Raw genomic sequence first — 13089 nt, 5'->3', positions numbered from 1 at the left:
TTACCATTAGGTTTATATACATCATCTAATGCCTAGAGAAGTCTGTGTTAAGTTGATTGTTCCTTAAGTTTACCAATTCTTTATTCCCTCCCACTAAAGGTGGGAGGTTTTAGGTATAAGGTGTCATACTTCATTTTATTTTGTGAATCCCTTGACTGATGTTTATAGATACATTTAATTTTATTGTTTTTGTGCTTCCTACAACTTTCTATTTATGGTCTTTCATTTCCACTCAAAATATCCCCTTTAACATTACTTGTAGGGCTGGTTTAGTGGTCATTAATTCCTTTAACTTTTGTTTATCTGAGAAACTCTTTATCTTTCCTTTTATTCTCAAAGATAACCTTGCTGGATAGAGTATTCTTGGTTGCAGGGTTTTTTCTTTCATCACTTTCAATATATTGTACCACTCCCTTGTGGCCTGCAATGTTTCTGCTGAAAACATCAACCGAGAGCCTTATGGGGTTTGCCTTGTAGGTGATTTCTTTTTTCTTGCTGCTTTGCAATTCTCTCTTTATCACCATTCTTTGCCCTTTTAATTACTATGTGTCGTAGTGTGGACTTCCTTGGGTTTATTTTATTGTGGGCTCTGTGCCTTCTAGATCTGGATTTCTGTTTCCTTCCCCAGATTTGGGAAGTTTCCAGCTATTATTTCTTTAAGTACATTTTATCCCCCCTTTTCTCTGTCTTCTCCTTCTGGGATCTCTATAATGCAAATGTCATTGACTTGCTGTCACTGAGTCCCCTAAGCCTATTTTCATTTTTTTATTTTTCCTATCTCCTGTTCATCTTGATTGCTTTACATTACCCTGTCCTACAGGTTGTTTATCTTTGTTTTGCTTCCTCTAGTCTACCATATATTCTCTCTAGAGTATTTTTAATTTAATTATTGATTTCTTCATCTCTGATTGGTTCCTTTTATGTTTTCTCTCTGTTGAGGGTCTCACTGAGGTCTTCCACTCTTTTCTCAAGTCCGGTGAGTGTTTTTATTACTTTACTAAATATCATATCATAGTATCTATCATTACTTTAAATATTCTATCAGTCATAGTGCATATCTGTGTTTTAGCTCTCTTGCTGTGGTTTTGTCCTATTCTTTCCTTTGAGACATGTTCCTCTGTGTCCTCATTTTTTGTAATCTCTGTGTCTTTTTCTATGTGTTAGGAAAGTCAGCTATGTCTCCTGCTCTTAAAAGTAGTGGTCTCATGAAGAAGAGTTCCTGCAGTGCCCTGAAGTGTAATGTTCTCTGTTCACTAGAACATGGTGTTTGAGGGATGTCTCTTCTGTGTATTGTGTTCACTCTACTGTGGTAGCTGAGCTGTGTTTACTTTTTGTCCAGTCATCTGCTATGGCTCTCTTTGCCTGTTGTGGGCAGGATTTTATCCCTGTGTTGTTAATGGCCAGTCTGAGGCTACCCTGGGCTTGAATTGAATCAGATCAGGCATTTGTCAGAGATACAATAGCACTGAACTACAGGGCACTTTCCCAGGGTTGTCCCCTGAGAAGATTTCATTGGTGGACAGGACCTGTAGTCAGACCAGGTGTCTGGTCCAAGCCCACTGCTGGCATCACAGTTGGACTGGTATGTGTTATTATCTTTCCCTCTCCCCAGAAGTGGTGTGGACTCCTATCAGGGCTGCTTGCACACTGCCAAATTTGTGGCTCCATTTGGATGGGCTCTGGCCAAGGACATATTAGAGAGGGAAGTCTGCAGGAGAATGTCGAAATGGAGTACGTGTGTTATTAAGGTTTTGCAGGTCTGTTGTGGGAAGAGACCTGGAGCTGCTTTAGAAAACTGCAGTGAGGCTGAAGGGGGTGGATCTGCAGAAGAGGGGGGAGGAGCGTGGGGGGTGTTCACAAAGTTTACCGGAGTCGGCTGTAGGAGGACACCTGGAACTGAGGCTGGCTGGAGGAGGCATGTCCACAAGAGAATGTGAGGGCAACGTGCACTGTTAGCAAGTTAGGTGGAGAAAGTTGGCTATGTACTGCTTCCTACAAGTGTCAGTGTGTCTAGGCTGGGAGACAGGGGAGGGAAATGGAGCCTTCCAGCTCCCTTATTCTTGTAGAAGTCTCCTAAGGATTTCTGCCTATCCAGTACATGATCTGAGATTAGTAAGTAAGTCTCCTTTCCCTATACCCCGGGTGTTTTCCAAACCTATTTCTATTCTGTATCTCTGTGGGATGGTTTGTTGTACTGTCTCTTTAAGGACAAGGACTCAGTTTCCTCTCACCCTCTGGCTCTCCTTGAGCTGAGCCTGCTGATTTCTAAAGTTCCAGGTGGTAAGCCCCAGTGATTATAAGTACTCATGAAATTAGGCCCCTCTGGTTTTCACAGCCACATGTTATGGGGATTTGTCTTCCCCATGCAGGTTCCCCTTGCCTGGGGTGCTAGGTTTGAGGATCTATTTCTCTCCCTTCTATGTGCCTGTGGCATCCCTCCCTCCTATTGACAGTCCCATGGATCTATTTAGCTCCCATCCATGTCTCTGATCTTCCTACCCTCTCTGATATGGCCTCTTCCCTATGCTTAGCTGTAACGAATCTGTTCTGCCAGGCTTTGAGTCATTTCCTGGGTTATTCACAGTGATAAGTGTGTTATCTAGGGGTATTTACAGTATGAGGTAAGCTTAGAACCCTCATACTGTGCCATCTTCCCAGGAAGTCCCCAGTGAATGATTTTTTCAATGTATTGTTTAATTTGGTTTGCTAATACTTTGTTGAGGATTTTTGTATCTTTGTTGATCAGAAATATTGGCCTATAGTTTTATTTTCTTTCTTTCTTTTTTTGTAATGTATTCTTGTGGTTTTGGTATTAGAGTAATACTCATAGAATGTATTTGGAAGTTTTCCTTTCATTATATTTTTTACAATAGTTTTAAGAGAATAGGTATTAACTCTTCTTTAAATATTTGTTAAATGCACCTGTGAAGCTGTCTGGTCCTGGACTTTTGTTTGTTGGAAGGTTTATTATTATTATTACTGATTCAGTTACATTACTAATAATAGGTCTGTTCTAATTTTCTACTTAGTCCTGATTCAGATTTGGGAGATTATGTTTCTAGGAATTTATCGACTTCTCTGTTGTCCAGTTTGTTGGCATATACTTTTTCATAATATTCTCTTATAATCCTTAATATTTCTGTGGTGTCAGTTATTATTCTTCCTTGTCACTTCTGATTTTACTTTAGCTCTTCTTGTTTTCTTGGTGAGTCTGGCTAAAGATTTATCCATTTTGTTTATCTTTTCAAACAAACAGCTCACGGTTTCATTGACCTTTTCTATTATGTTTTAATCTCCATTTTATTTTTTGGGCTGTAATCTTTATTTATTTTCTTCTAACTTTGTGAATTGTTTCTTTTTTCTTTGTTGTTTTGTTTTTATCCCTGTAAGTGTAAGTTTAGGTTGTCTGAGATTTTTCTGGTTTCTTGATATAGGCCTATATCTCTAGAAATTTCCCTCTTAGAACTGGCCTTTGCTACATCCCAAAGAATTGTACCATTGTGTCTTTATTTTCATTTGTTTCCATGTATTTTTTAAAATTTCTTAATTTTTTGATTGACCCACTGGTTTTTTAGTAGCATGTTTAATCTGCATGTGCTTGTGTTCTTTCCAGATTTTTTCTTGTAATTTATTTCTAATTTTATACCATGTGGTGAGAAAAAAAATGTTTAACATTATTTCAATCTTCTTAAATTTATTAACACTTGTTTTGTGTCCTGACATGTGATCTATCCAGGAGAATATTCCCTATGCACTTGAAAAGAATATGTATTCTGCTCTTTTTGGATGGAATGTTCTGTATGTAGCTGTTAGGTGCATCTGGTCTAGTATATCATTCAAAGCCACTGTTTCTTTTTTGATTTTCATCTGGATGATCTATCTATTGATGTAAGTGTGGTGTTAAAGTACCCTACTATTATTGTATTATTGTCCATTTCCTCTCTATGTCTGCTAATATTTACTTTATGTATTTAGATTGTCCTATGTTGGGGGCATAGATATTTATAAGTGTTATATTCTCTTGTTGGATTGATCTCTTTATCGTTATGTAGTGCCCTTATTTGTTAATTGTCACAGTCTTTGCTTTAAAACCTGTTTTGTCCAATATAGATATTGCTACCTTGACCTTTTTTTTTTTTTTTGCTTCCATTTGCATGGTATGTTTTTCCATCCCTTCACTTTCAATCTATATGTATCTTTAGGCATAAAGTGAGTCTCTTGCAGGCAGTATACAGGTCTTGCTTTTTGATCCATTCAGTCACTGTATTCTTTTGTTTGGAGCATTTAGTTCATTTTTATTTAAAGTAGTTATTTGTAGGTATGTACTTATCGGCATTTTGTTCATTGTTTTCTGCTTGTTTTTTTAAAAACTCTTTCTATTTTTTCTTCTCTTGCATTCTTCCATTATCATTTGATAGATTTTTATTTTTAAGTGTTGTGCTTGTATTCCTTCATCTTTATTTTTTGTGCATCCATCATAAGTTTTTCATTTGGGATTACCATTGGGTTTATATATAATATCTTATGGGTATAGCAGTGTATATAGCAAGTTGATGGTTCCTTACATTCAAACACATTCAGTAAATTTTTACTCCCCGTTCCACATTTTATGTAGATGTCGTATTTTACACCTTTTTTATTTTGTATGTTTCTTGCCTAATTTTTATAGATATACATGATATTACTTTTGTGTTTTAACCCCCATCCATTACTGACTTTCCAAGTGATTAGTCTACTACTTTTACTATTTGTCTTCTTTTAACTGAATTTTTTTTCAAAATTTTCTTACTTCTAGCTATGACCTTTTTTTTTCCACTTAAAGAATTCACTTTAACCTTTCCTGTAGGCTGGTTTAGTGGTGATGAACTCCTGCTTTTGTTTAGGAAACTTTGTCTCTCCTATTCTCAATGATAATCTTTCTGGGTATTCTTGGTGCTGAGGGGTTTGTTTATTTGTTTGTTTGTTTGTTTGTTTTTTCTTTCAGCACTTGAAATATATCATGCCACTCCCTTCTGGCCTGCAAAATTTATGCTGAAAAATTTGATGATAGCCTTATGGGGTTTCCTTTTTGTATGTAGCTGTTTTATTTTCTCCTGCTGCTTTTAAAATTCTCTATTGTTACTTTTTACCACTTTAATTATTATATGTCATGGTGTGAAGCTCCTTTTGATCATCTTGTTAGGGGCTCTCTGTGCTTCCTGGATTGAGATGTCAATTTCCTTTCCCGGTTTAGGGAAGTTTTTATCTATTATTTCTTCAAATAAGTTTTCTACCCTCCTCTCTCTCTCTCTCTCTCTCTCTCTTTCTCTCATTTTCTGGGGCCCTTATAATGTGAATGTATTACACTTGAAAATATCACAGAGTTTTCCTAACTTATTCTCAATTTTTATTCTTTTTTTTTTTGGTATAAAAAAGTTCATAGCATTAAAAAATCATAACAGTTGTAAAGGTGGTAGATTTCTTTTGGGAAAACACCTTTTACTATTCTATGTGTTGAGGATTCCAGGGGGTGGAGAAAGTTATTCAATCTTGATGGATCAAAGCATCAAATTCCTGTCTACTGTGATTGTTTCCAACATAAACACACAACCTCAATTTGCCCAGGCAAAGAAATTCTATCCTCTGGCCATGGTGTTTAGCTCATGAGTTAGCATGTGAATCAAGTTGATCCTATCAGGCTAACTTCTGAGACTTGAATAATTATCAGGAAATGAAGTTCCTTGTCTGAAAAACTGGAATAAGACTATACACTTAGGATGTTAGCAGATAAAATGCAATGATACGTGTTAAGTAAAGTTGGCAGTTAGAAGGTCATTAATAGTGACCATTAATCACTTAGTAAGAGAAGTTTCTGTGGAATGTTGGTGGCAGAAGTCAGACTGCAGTTGATTAAAAAAGAATAAGTCATGTGAAATAGTATAAATGACACCTGCAAGCAGTGTGAACATGAAGAGAAGATGAGATTAAATCAGTTAGAAGAAAACATATGATCAAAGAAAGTATATATGTGTGTGTATTTGTGATTATTTTATACAATTTGCATATGTGTATAGGCTGAGACAGAATCCAAACGCACAATCTAGAGATAGAGAAGAGAGAGTAATTCATAGAGGAGTTTCTAAAACGGAGGAAGAAGGACATTGAGAGGAATTATTCTTGAATAAGATGGACTCATTTTCTGAGACAGAAGAGAAGGCTATCTGTGATTGTTATGTTGTCAGAGAGAGGTTGAAAGTTTTCACTTGACAATTTGAATTTTGATTATTAAGTGTTTGGAAGGGGGAGGGGTAGCACAGGATCATTTTTACCCTCTAATTCAATAAATATTTTATTTAAGAATATCCTTTTAATTTAAGCTTAAATAAAGTGTGAGTGAAAAAATTGTATGGTGTTTAAAGTGTACATTGTGGTAACTTAATATACATTGTGACAAGATTCACCCCGCCTAGTTAATACTTCCATTACCTCACATTTTTCTTTTTTCTTCTTTTCTCCTCTTCTTACACTTCTCCTCCTCCTTCTGGTGAGAACATTTAAGTTCTATTCCCTTTGCAAATTTCTATTATACAATACAATGTTGTCAACTAACCATGCTTTATATTAGATCCTCAGACCTTATTCATCTTATAGCTAAAATTTTGTATCATTTACCACTCTCTCTCTCTCTCACGCGCGCACACACACACACACACACACGTATGCATAGGTGTATCACGTCTGTTTTATCGATTCATATGTTGATAGACACTTAGATTGTTTTTGTATTTTGTCTATACTGAATAATGCTGAACATAGGAGTGAAGATACCTCTTCAATACCCTATATTTGTTTTCTCTGGATATATACCCAGAAATTAAATTACAGGATTATATGGGATTTCTATTTTTAATAATTTCAGGAAGCTCCATATTGCTTTCCATAGTGGTTGCACCAATTTACATTTCCATCAATAATGCACTAGTGTTCCCTTTTCTCCACAATCTCATCAACAGTTATATCTCTTCTCTTGCTCATGACATCTTGAAAAGGTGAGGTGGTGGGATGCATGGGTGGCTCAGGCAATTGAGTATCCCAATAGGGATAAGGGGTTATCGATTTTGTGTATTTTTCCAAGAACCACCATTTAATTTCATTGATCTATTCTACTGTTACTTTTTTATTTCGGTATCATTTATTTCTGCTCTAATCTTTATCATTTCCCTTCTGCTGGCTTTAGGCTTTATTTGCTGTTCCTTTTCTAGTTTCTTTAGGTGTAAGGTTAGGTTGTGTATTTGGAACCTTTCTTGCTTCTTGAGATAGGCCTAAATATATACTTTCCTCTTAGAAAAGCCTTTGCTGTAGCCCAAAGGGTTTGGACCATCATGTTTTCATTTTAATTTGCTTCCATGTATTTTTTAAAATTTCTTCTTTAATTTTCTTGTTAACCCATTCATTATTTACAGGCTGTTACTTAACCTCCATGTATTTGAGGGTTTTCAAATTTTTTCTCATGGTTGACTTCAAATTTCATAGCATTATGATCCAAAAATATGCACGGTATGATCTCGATCATTTTGTACCTGTTGAGGGCTGATTTGTGACCCAGTATATAATCTATTCTAGAGAATATTCCATGTGCACTCAAGCAGAATGTGTATTCTGCTACATTAGGATGAAATGTTCTGCATGTATCTGTTAAGTCCATCTGGTCCAGTGTATCATTCAAAGCTATTGTTTCCTGGTATATTCTCTGCTTAGATGATCTGCCCATTGTTGTAAGTGGGGTATTAAAGTCCCCTACTATTATGGTATTTTTATCAATGAGTTTCTTTATGTTTGTTATTAATTGATTTATATATTAGTTTCTTTCAAGTTGGGGGCATAAATATTTACAATTTTTAGATATTCTTAATGGATAGACTCCTTAATTATGATATAATGCTCTTCATTTCATGTTACAGTCTTTGCTTTAAAATCTAGTTTGTCTGAATAAGTGCAGTTACTTTGGCTTCCTTTTGACATCAATTAGCATGATAGATGGTTCTCCATCCCCTCACTTTCAATCTGCAGGTTTCTTGTATTTAAAATGAGTCTTGGGGTGCCTGGGTAGCTCAGTTGGTTGAGCATCCGAATTCAGCTCAGGGCATGATCTCATAATTTATGAGTTTGAGCCCCGCATCAGGCTCTGTGTGGACAGCTCAGAGCCTGGAGCCTGCTTCAGATTCTGTGTCTCTGTCTCTCTCTCTACCCCTACCCCCACTCTCTCTCTCTTTCTCTCTCAAAAATAAAAATAAATAAATAAACATTAAAAAAATTAAATGAGTCTATTGTAGGCAGCATATCGATGGATCTTGCTTTTTAGGCATTCTGATTCCCTATGTCTTTTGATTGGAGCATTTAGTCTGTTTACATTCAGAGTGATTACTGAAAGATATGAATTTTGTGACTTTGTGTTTTTTGTAAAGTTGGTGTTTCTGGTGATGTTCTCTGGTCCTTTGTAGTCTTTGCTGCTTTGGCCTTCTTTTTTTCCCTCCGTTAAAGAGTACCCCTTACATTTTTGCAGGGCTGGCTTAGTGATCATGAACTCCTTTAGTTTTTATTTCTCTGGGAAACCCTTTATCTCTCCTTCTTTTCTGAATGACAGCCTTGCTGGATAAAGAATTCTTGGCTGCATATTTTTCCCATTCAGCACATTGATTATTTCCTGCCACTCTCTCCTGGCCTACCAAGTTTCAGTGGATAGGTCTGCTGCTAAACTTATATGTCTACCCTTGTAGGCTAAGGACTTTTGTCCCTAGGCACTTTCAGAATTCTCTCTTTATCTTTGTGTTTTGCAAGTTTTATTATGATATGTTGTAGTGTTGACCTATTTTTGTTCATTTTGAGGGAAGTTCTCTGTGCTTCTTGGACTTGAATGTCTGTTTCTTTCCCCAGATTAGGGAAGTTCTCAGCTTTAATTTGTTCAAATAAACCTTCTGCCCCTTTTCCCCACTCTTCTTCTCTGGGACTCCTATGATACAGATATTGTTGCATTTCACAGAATCACTAAATTCCCTAATAGTTCATGATCTAATAGTTTCCTTTCCCTCCTTTTTCAGCTTCATTATTTTCCATAATTTTATCTTCTATATCACCTATTCTCTCCTCTGCTTCTTCAATCCTTTCTGTGACTGTATCCAGTCGGTTTTGCATCTCAGTCATAGAATTTTTCATTTCTTCTTGACTGGTTTTTAGGTCTTTGATCTCTGCAGTAAGGGTTTCTGTGGTGTCTTCTATACTTTTTTCAAGCCCAGCCAGTAGTCCTATGACTGTTTTTCTAAATTCTTAATCAGATATATTGCTTGTATCTGTTTTGAGCAAGTCTCTGGATGTAATACTTTCTTGACCTTTCTTTTGGGAAGAATCCCTCCATCTTGTCATTTTGGCTAAGTTTCTGTCCTTTGTGTATTTTGAAAGCTTATGTTCCCTGTATCTGAGAGTCATCCTATATTAAAAAGGGTCATACACTGTCCAGGACCTGGCACTTCAGCAAGTGTTTTTGGTGTATACTGTGTACATTCTGCTGTTGTGGTTTTGCTGCTCTTTCCCACTGGTCAGTCCTCTGCAGATCTCTTCCTTGCTTGCAGTGGGGGGAGGGGGAAGGAAAGTTGACCTTTAACTTGCTGTGTTCTGATTTGTTTGTTAAAGTAACCCTGGAAAAAAGTGGGGGAGGGAACCTGATCCCGAAAAAAGTAAAGGGAACAATAAAAACAGAGAATCAAAAAACAAAGAGCCTGATTCCAAAGGAAAAGAAAGGGAAAAAAGGAAGAAAGAAAAAAAAGTAAAAGAATAAAAAAGGCTGATCCAGAAAGAGAGATATGGAAATGAAAACAAACAAAAAAACCCAAAACAAACAAAACAAAAAAATAAGAAACTATAAGCTTGATTCCAAAAGAAAAGAAGAAAGAAAGAAAGAAAGAAAGAAAGAAAGAAAGAAAGAAAGAAAGAACTTCAGGTGTCATTTTGAAACACTCAATTTTCAGTGCACTTGGTACATTGGTGTGCTGGCTGTGCTGGTCTTCTGGAGGAGAGGCCTCTTGCATTGGCTCAGAGTCAGTCTTGCTCCAGTAAATAAGCAGTTGCCAGGCATGGGAGGGTGGGGTTTGGTGTAAGTGGGTCCTGCCTCCACTGGGGGCCACTGTTTTGCTTTCAGAAATCCCACCTTGTTTGTATTCAGGGTGAAATGGGACCACCCAATCTCTCCTCCCTGGACCAGGGATCTCGCACCCCTCACTGGCCTCACAGAATAGCAAGGGCAGTCAGCTCACCCTGCACCACAACTCTTCTGAATTTTTTCTTTGGTGCACAGTAGGGATTCAAAATCTGAAGTCTTAAAACCCAGCACTGCATGGATCTGTTCCCCTCTTCTAGAATATAGCCCCTCCATACTGTGTCTGAAAAACAGTTTTACGCCTGCATAGTGGATGGAATCTATGGTGTAGCACCACTAAAATCAGCAAATGTTATAGTCCCTCTGAGTGCAACTTTGTTCCATGCTGATGAAAGGCCTATTGGTGTCACCTGCATGATCTTTTGTCCTTGGGAGGCAATATACCTTCTTCTAAAAACACCAGGAAGGGTAATGTTCTCTCCCAGTGTGCCCCGGGTATCCCTACACCATGCTGTGCACTCTAAAGCCAGCTACCTCCTCCCAAGGAGTGCACACCACAGCTCCACTTCAGGAAAGTCACACACTGCCAAAACCTCAGAGTTTGAACTACAAAAGCAAGCAAACAAAAAACCGATGGCAGTATTTCTTGCTCCCAGTCCATGGTCCGGAGAGGTTTTCCTCTTGTGTGAACTCAGTGGCACATCTTTTAACCCCTTCCTCTTTCTCTCCCTTTTGTCTCTCCATGGAAAGGGTTCCCTCCCCTTCACAGCACCACCGTTTTTCTCTCCCCAATTCACTTCCACCCACCGACACCAGTTGTCTCCGACACCAGTTGTCTAGCCATGGAGATCCTTCTTCCAGTCTTCAGATCAATTTCCTGGGTATTCCAAGTGATCTGACCTCAATATAGCTGTTTTTGAGGGAGGAGGAAAGCCCAGGGCTGCCTACTTCACCATCTTAACTCCTCTCCTAAAGATTTTATTTTTAAGTAATCTCTACACCCAGTGTAAGGCTGAGACTTATACCCCAAGATCAAGAATCACATGCTCTGCCAACTGAGCCAGCCAGGTGCCCCGTGTACTTTATTCTTTTTGAAGAAGTTGTGAATGGGATAGTTTTCTTAATATATCTTTCTTATAGTTCATTGTTACTGTTTAGAAGCACAACTGATTTTTGTATATTGATTTTCTATCCTTTACTGAATTTATTATTTCTAACTGGTTTTTTTTGTTTGTTTTTGTTTTTGGTGGAGGCCTTAGGGTTTTCTCTATATAATGTCACGTCACCTGCAAATAGAGACAGTTTTACTTCTTCCTTTCCAATATGAATGCCTTCTGTTTCTTTTTCTTGCCTAATTGCTTTATCCAGGACTTCTAATATAATGTTGAATAAAACTGGTGAGAGTGGACATCTTTGATAGTTCCTAATCTTAGAGCAAAAGCTTTCAGCTTTTCACCATTGAGTATTATGTTAACTGTGTGTTTGTCATATATGGCCTTGTTATACAGAGGTATGTTCCCTTTATACCCAATTTGTTGAGAGTATATATTATGATTGGATATTAAATTTTGTCAAATGCTTTTTCTGCATATATTGAGATGATATAATTTGTATCCTTTGGTTAATGTAGTGTGTCACATTGGTTGATTTGCAAATGCTGAACCACCCTTCCATCCCTGGAATAAATCCCACTTGATCATGGTGCTTGATTCTTTTAATATATTGTTGAATATCATTTGCTAATATTTTGTCGAAGATTTTTGCATGTATATTCATCAAGGATATTGGCCTGTAATTTTCTTTTCTTGTAGTGTCCTTATCAGGTTTCGTTACCAGGTAATGCTGGCCTCATAAAATGAGGTTGGAAGGGATTCTTCATCTTTTATTTTTCAAAAAAGCTTAAAATCCAAACAGAAAACTAGGAGATAGAGGAAAGAAGATACTTCATAGAGGAGTTTCTAAAAGGGCATGAAGAAGAGTATGAATTATCCTTAAATAGAATGGATTTCTCTGAGGCTGCAGAGAAGGGAATATGTGATGATACGTAGGCAGGGAATTGAGAATTTTCAGTAAGTGATTTCTATTTTGATTTTAAAGTTGGGATAGGAAATGGGAGAGGTATCGTAAGATCACTTATTGAGTGAAATAGCACATGTATTAGGGCTGTGTATGTGTATATATATACATTTATTTATTTATTAAGTGGGGGGCTTGAGTAAAATGTGTTGAGGACAAGGGGAGGAAGAGTTCATCAAGGTCAATTAAAATGACTGATAGGGAGCATTAAGGACCAAAGTGAGTCCAGAAAGCTAAAAATTGTGAAGGCTGCAATCTGATAGTTGTAAGCCTGTCTTCATCTTTAAATCCTCAGCCCAGCTGTGTGAATAGAGAAATATGATCATAAGACTTCATTAACAGTGTAGGAAAACATACTATTAAACAACGGATATTTACGGTAAGTTTTGGAGAGACTTGCCATTTGGATTCTGTCTAATATACTCTTTAAAGAATCCCATGTCTCTGAAACAACTGTGTAGTAATGTTTCAAGGAGCTCTCTATCATAATTTTGTATTTAATGTATTCTAGGCCTCTGATGATATTAAGTTATAGATGTTAGATCTTAAAGTCCTATAGAGGTGATTCTTGTTTTTTGGGTTTTTTGGTTTTTTGGTGTTTTTTCCTTAGGCCAATCATGATTTTAGAGATAAAAGCATAAATTCTCAGAGTCATTAAGCTAGTTAAGTGTAGAGCCCATTTTAGGGACTCAATTCTTCCAATCTAGATCAGTATTTTTCCCATGATATTGTAATTGCTTTCTTCTATTTACTGAATCTTTTTAGCGCTTTTTTCTTCCCAGAGATCAAATCTCCAAATAATTAAAAGCATTATTTGTTTTCACAAAGTTTTTAAAACTGAGCAGCATTTCTTATTTTTCCAAGATAGAGTGATGTTTTAGCTT

The sequence above is a fragment of the Panthera tigris genome, chromosome C1, assembly GCF_018350195.1.
Source record: "Panthera tigris isolate Pti1 chromosome C1, P.tigris_Pti1_mat1.1, whole genome shotgun sequence".
NCBI lineage: Eukaryota > Metazoa > Chordata > Mammalia > Carnivora > Felidae > Panthera > Panthera tigris.
This window is presented reverse-complemented; position numbering follows the sequence as displayed.